A 6,000-nucleotide genomic window follows, 5' to 3' on the forward strand; every position below is an offset into this window, starting at 1 on the left:
CTTCAGTCTGGATCCTGCTTTCACCTGGGAACGGGAAGAGAACAGAGGCCCAGCTCAAGCCTTCATCACATGTTCCTGGGGCAAGGGTGCCTGGCTTCTCACTGACGTGCAGGGAATCCACAGCAGTCCTCCTTGTACTCATAATGGACACTACAGGAGGATGGAAATGATTTTTCCATCACATCTCGAAAGCTGTGGGGCAGGCCAGCCCCTCCCCATTCACACCCTTGTTTTTTCTCATTGAGTCAAAAACCATTCCAAACTTCTCAGTTTCCATGTTAAATGTGGTGCCTTGACTGAAGACTGCTCCATGCCCCGCTCAGCACCACCGACACCATCTGCTGGCCCTCGGTCAGGTCTGGACACATGAGGACTGGTCACTGCTGGGACAATGCAGGCAGTCACATCAACAATACAATATTTCAACCTGGCAGGAAAATGCAGAGAAAATACAGGTGATGCAGTATGTGAGCTACTCACTTTCAAATTGTGTTTTCCTGCATTTGCCTCAGGGTTTTGAGAGAAATAAAATTCCTGAAGATTGTAGTGGAGCAGTTTTGTCTTCCTTCCTGTTTCCTTGCTCACTCTCTCTCATGTTGAGTATCTGATAGCCATCTCTTTACACATGTAACCTTTGTGTCTCTGTGTGGCTGAATGGCCTCATGTATTATAGTGTAACATGTATTTTAAAGTCTCACACATAAACACACACACACACACACACACACACAGTTTGCTAGATATCTTGCTTATATCTCCATATACATATGGTTTAAATTCTTTAGTTTGCTATTTGTTTATGTGTTTATTTTAACTCACATTTTTCTTCTTTTCCTCTTCCCCTTCCTTCTTCTCCTACTTCCCCTCCCTCTTCTTTTCCCACTCCTCCTCCCCTCCCCTCCCCTCCCCTCCCCTCTCCTGTCCTCTCCTCTCGTCCCTTCCCTTTTCCTTTTCTCTCCTCCCTTCCCTTCTCCTCCCCTTCCATCCTCTCCTCTCCTCTTGCCTCCCCTCTCCCTGTCTCCTCTCCTTTCTTTATGGGCATTTACCTGCCTCTCCTGTCTGTGCCTCCCATTTTTCCTTCAAAGTATGGGATTGCAGATACATTCTACTGTGCCAAGCTTGACGTAGACACTATGCATTCAAACTCAGCCCTCATGCTTCTCCACCAAGTTTTTCACCCACTAAGACATCTCCCCAGATCTGGCAATTATTTGCCCACATTAACCAATATAATGCATTTTCTTTAGTTTGTTTCATGGTGCATTATGGTGACCTACTTCTGAATACCGGAGCAGCCTTATATATGCTTAGAATGAGCCCACTTATCATGGATATGTGATTACTGTATATGTTGCTGGCTTCTATTCAATAACATGTTTTTTAGGGCTTTTTGTTTAAGTCAATATGATGGTCTGTAGTACACACACATCCCCACAATCGTTTGTATGACACCTTTGTTTAACTTCCATATCATGGTAATACTGGCATCAGAATGTCCTGAATTCTCAGTGTCCATCACTGCCTTCAGATGTGGATACAGAGTCTTTGCTCTCTGAGCACAAAGTCTTAAACATCTCTCTATCTCCTTGCCCAAAGCTGTACAGTACATCGTCTACCAATTCTTAAGTATGTGTAGTGTCCCTGATTATGGGGAGTCCTGGGGTAGTCAGCAAGTAAATCTGGGTGAACCTCAGAAAGGCAAGTGCCTTCTTCACAACACTTACTCTCTCCTAACTTTGGAGGCTATAGCCCAAGACCAAGATGTAGCTGGCTCCTCCTAACCCCCTGCAAGAGAATCCACTCTCACCCTCCCCTGGATGCTGGGATGGCCGGCAATTGCTGGTATGCCTTCCATTCCAATTCTTTATGTCTTTACCACATTGTCTCCCCCATCCATGTCTCTTTCTCCTTTTCTTTACTACGCTTTCTATGAAGACACCAGTTATGTAGGATGAGGTCTTCCCTGAGAGCGAGGCACCATTGGAATAATGGCATCTGCGAGGACCCAGTTTCAAAGTCGTGTCACATTCCCAAGCCCATAAACTAGATTTCAGTGTATGCATTTGGGGCACAGTGCAGCCTGCAGCATACCAGGCTCAGTACCTTCCACACTCTGACTCTCCCTGTGTCACAGCAGCTTCGAGTGCCTCCTGGACCAGACAGCTACTACATGCTTCCTGAATCTAACACTGAAGCAAAGTTCTGTCCAAGTCACTCACTCCTCACATGCAGTCATTCAGTAAATATGTGAATTAATGCATCAAAAAAACACAGGTCATATGTTCACACTGGCTCTGAGCTATTCATTCACCAAGGGAGCCACAGAGAGCTCTACCCTTGCAGAGATGGGGCTTCTGATGAGGCCAAGAGGAAGGCTCACAAATGAAATAGCTTAAGTCCAGGGATAAGTGGGATCAGGGAGACAGAGCTGTCCATCTACGGAGCACTGAGAGTTTGTACATGGTTTCAGGACTTCCCTGTTCTGTTTATTTAAAGGCACTGAATAAATGTAGGTTCCAAACTGTCAAAGTTCTGTTACTGCAAGGCTTATTGGCACTGCAAGATCAGCACACAGCACGAGCACTCTCCATGATTTATGTGAACTCTGTGTTAGACTCGCAAAATAAAGACAAGGCTTGGTAGACTGCACAATGGGCTTTGTGCAGGAATTAAATAAATCACAAAGCCTTTGTGAAGGATTCACCTGCCTTCCTTTCCCTTCTGGCTCCTGGCTCCTGATAATGCACTTTCCAGAGTCAAGTGGGAACAAATTGCCTGTGCCCCCGAAACTCCCTGCAGAGCACTTTGCTCAGATTTACCCCATTTCTTAAATGGCTTTAAAGCCATCTGTGGTGAGCTGAGCGACAGCTCCAAAAGAGTGTGTCTGTCCAGGTCTGAATACACAGACCCGGTGCCTGTGGCTCATGAACAAAAGTTGTCTCTGGAGATATAACTAAGGTGAAATCCTGAGTGAGGTTGCCTTAGACTTGTGCACATGAGATGTAAATCCAACTCCATAAAAGACAGGGGAGACGACACAGGATAAAAGACCATAGAATGTAGCAAAATTAGCAAAGATCCTTTCCCTGTCTGTAGGCAGTTGTTTTGTTGTGACTACAGTGTCCTTTGCTTTACAGAAGCTTTTCAGTTTCACGTGGTCCCATTTATTGAGTGTTGATCTTAGAGTCTATGCTGTTGGTGTTCTGTTCAGGAAGTTGTCTCCTGCGCCAATGAGTTCAAGGCTCTCCCCCACTTTTTCTTCTAACAGGTTTAGTGTGTCCATTTTTATACTGAGGTCTTTGATCCACTTGGACTTTACTTTTGTTCAGGGTGATAAGGATGGTTCTCTTTGCATTTTTCTACATGTAGATGTCCAGTTAGACCAGCACCATTTGTTGGTGGTTCTGTTTTTTTTTTTTTCCATTGTATGGTTTTGGCATCTTTGTCAAAGATCAGGTGTCCATAAGTGTATGGGTTTATTTCTGGGTCTTCTATTAGATTCCATTAATCCATCATTCTGTTTCTATGCTAGTACCATGCAGTTTTTATTACTGTTGCTCTATATTATAGCTTGAGATCAGGGATGGAGATACTTCCAGAAGATCTTTTATTGTAGAGGGTTGTTTTAGCTATTCTGGGTTTCTTGTTATTCCATATGAAGTTGAGAATTTTTATTTTAAGGTCCAATCCTATCTCTGACAGAACACTAATATCCAGAATATATAAAGAACTCAAGAAGATAAACAACAACAAATCCAGTAATCCAATTAAAAAATTGGGTAAAGAGTAAAAAAAAAATTCTAAATAGAAGAATATCGAATGAGAGAAACAATTAAAGAAATGCTCAGCATCCTTAGTCATCAGGGAAATGCAAATCAAAACGACCCTGAGATTTCACCTTATGCCCATCAGAATGGCTAAGATCAAAAAACTAAAGTGACAACACATGCTGGAGAGAATGTGGAGAAAGGGGAACTTCCTCCATTGCTGGTGGGAATGTAAACTTGTACAACCACTTTGAAAATCAATCTGGCGCTTTCTCAGACAATTAGGAATAGTGCTACCTCAAGACCCAGCTATACCACTCCTAGGCATATATCCAGAAGATGTTCAAGTATACAACAAGGACATTTGCTCAACCATGTTCATAGTAGCTTTATTTGTGATAGCCAGAATCTGGAAAGAATGCAGATGTCCCTCAGTTGAGGAATGGATACAAAAATTGTTGTACATTTATACAATAGAATACAACTCAGTTATTAAAAACAAGGAAATCATGAAATTTTCAGGCAAATGGATAGAAGTAGAAAAGATCATCTCGAATGAGGTAACCCAGAAGCAGAAAGACACATATGGCATATACTCATTTATAAATAGATATTAGACATGTAATGTAGGATAATCATTCTAAAATCCGTACACCTAATCAAGAAGCTAATCAAGAAGGAGGACCCTGGGTAAGATGATCAATCCTCATTCAGAAAGGCAAATGGGATAGACATCAGAAGAGGGAGAAAACAGGGACCAAGACAGGAGCCTACCACACAGGACCTCTGAAAGACTCTACCCAGCAGGGTATTAAAGCAGATGCTGAGACTCATAGCTAAACTTTGGGCAGAGTGCACGGAATCTTATGAAAGAAGGGTGAATAGAGAGACCTGGAGGGGAAAGGAGTTCCACAAGGAGACCAACAGAACCAAGAAATCTGGGCCCAGGAGTATTTTTCTGAGACTGATTCTCTAACCAAAGACCACTCATGGAGATAACCTAGAATTCCTGCACAGATGTAGCTCATGCCAGCTCAGTGTCCAAGTGGGTTTCCTAGTAAGGGGCACAGGAACTGTCTCTGACATGAACTCATGTTCTTTGATCATTCCTCCCTTAGGGGGGAGCAACCTTACCAGGCCACAGAGGAAGACAATGATGACAGTCCTGATGAAACCTAATAGGCTAGGGTCAGATAGAAGGAGAGGAGGACATCCCCTATCAGTTGACTGGGGGAGGGGCATGGGAGGAGAAGAGGGCGGGTGGGATTTGGAGGGTATGGAGGGAGGAGGCTACAGCTGGGATACAAAATAAATATGTTGTTATAAATAAAAAATAAATTAAAAAAATAATGTAGCAGAGATGGAGGGGCGTGGCCACATGAGTAGGACCACCAGAGTTACTGGAGCCAGCCAGGCAGGGACAAACACTCCTTCTCAGAAGCTGTGAAGACAATGTGGCCTCTGGACATCTCACTTGGGAAGTTCTGACCTCCAAAGCCAAAAGAGAGGCCTTGTCTTGATCCATGTCATTGAACTGGATCCATGTCATACTCCTAGAGGATGGAAATACAACTTTAGTAACTCAGCAACATAAGCCAAAGAGATACTAAGGAAAAAATGGCCAAGGGAGTAAAGGCCTGACCACCTTAGGTTACCAGACTAGTTTACTGATCAGAAAAAAGCAACGAGGAAGCTTCTGGAAGCCATGTTCCATCTGGTACTAAAAGAGCTTCTTGGATATCATGTGGTGTTCATGTCCAGGAGGCAGTAGTGTGAGTGCCCTCGTACGCCTCTCCCTAAGCACAGCCTGTGTGACAGGCAGTGTCTCTGTGAGGGCAGACTTGGTGTGGCTCCCTCAGTGAGACCACACATCACACCTACCCTCCCAATAGGGCACAGTGAGGTGGGGCCAGCATCTTGTGTTTGTATGATCAGGTAGTCTTTCTACCCATCTGCTGAAGGCTCAGTACCTGGGTAGGGCGCTGTGAGGCCAAGTGCTTTGTGCAGCAGAAGTGATATAGGGAGTGTGGCTGGGTATATTCTTTCTAATTGTGATGAGTAAGTCAGTCTTGCACTGTCTTCTGGCAAGAAGCCTCATGGAGGAGACAGAAGTGCATACATTCATTTTGTCCCTCCTGGGCCATGCAGGCCACTGTTCTCTGTGTTCCTGGCATGCCATTTGCCCACCTGATTGGAGTCTAAGAGGGGTGACAGAATAGGTAGGGCTGGGACT

The sequence above is a fragment of the Meriones unguiculatus genome, chromosome 3, assembly GCF_030254825.1.
Source record: "Meriones unguiculatus strain TT.TT164.6M chromosome 3, Bangor_MerUng_6.1, whole genome shotgun sequence".
In the NCBI taxonomy this organism is placed as follows: Eukaryota; Metazoa; Chordata; class Mammalia; order Rodentia; family Muridae; genus Meriones; species Meriones unguiculatus.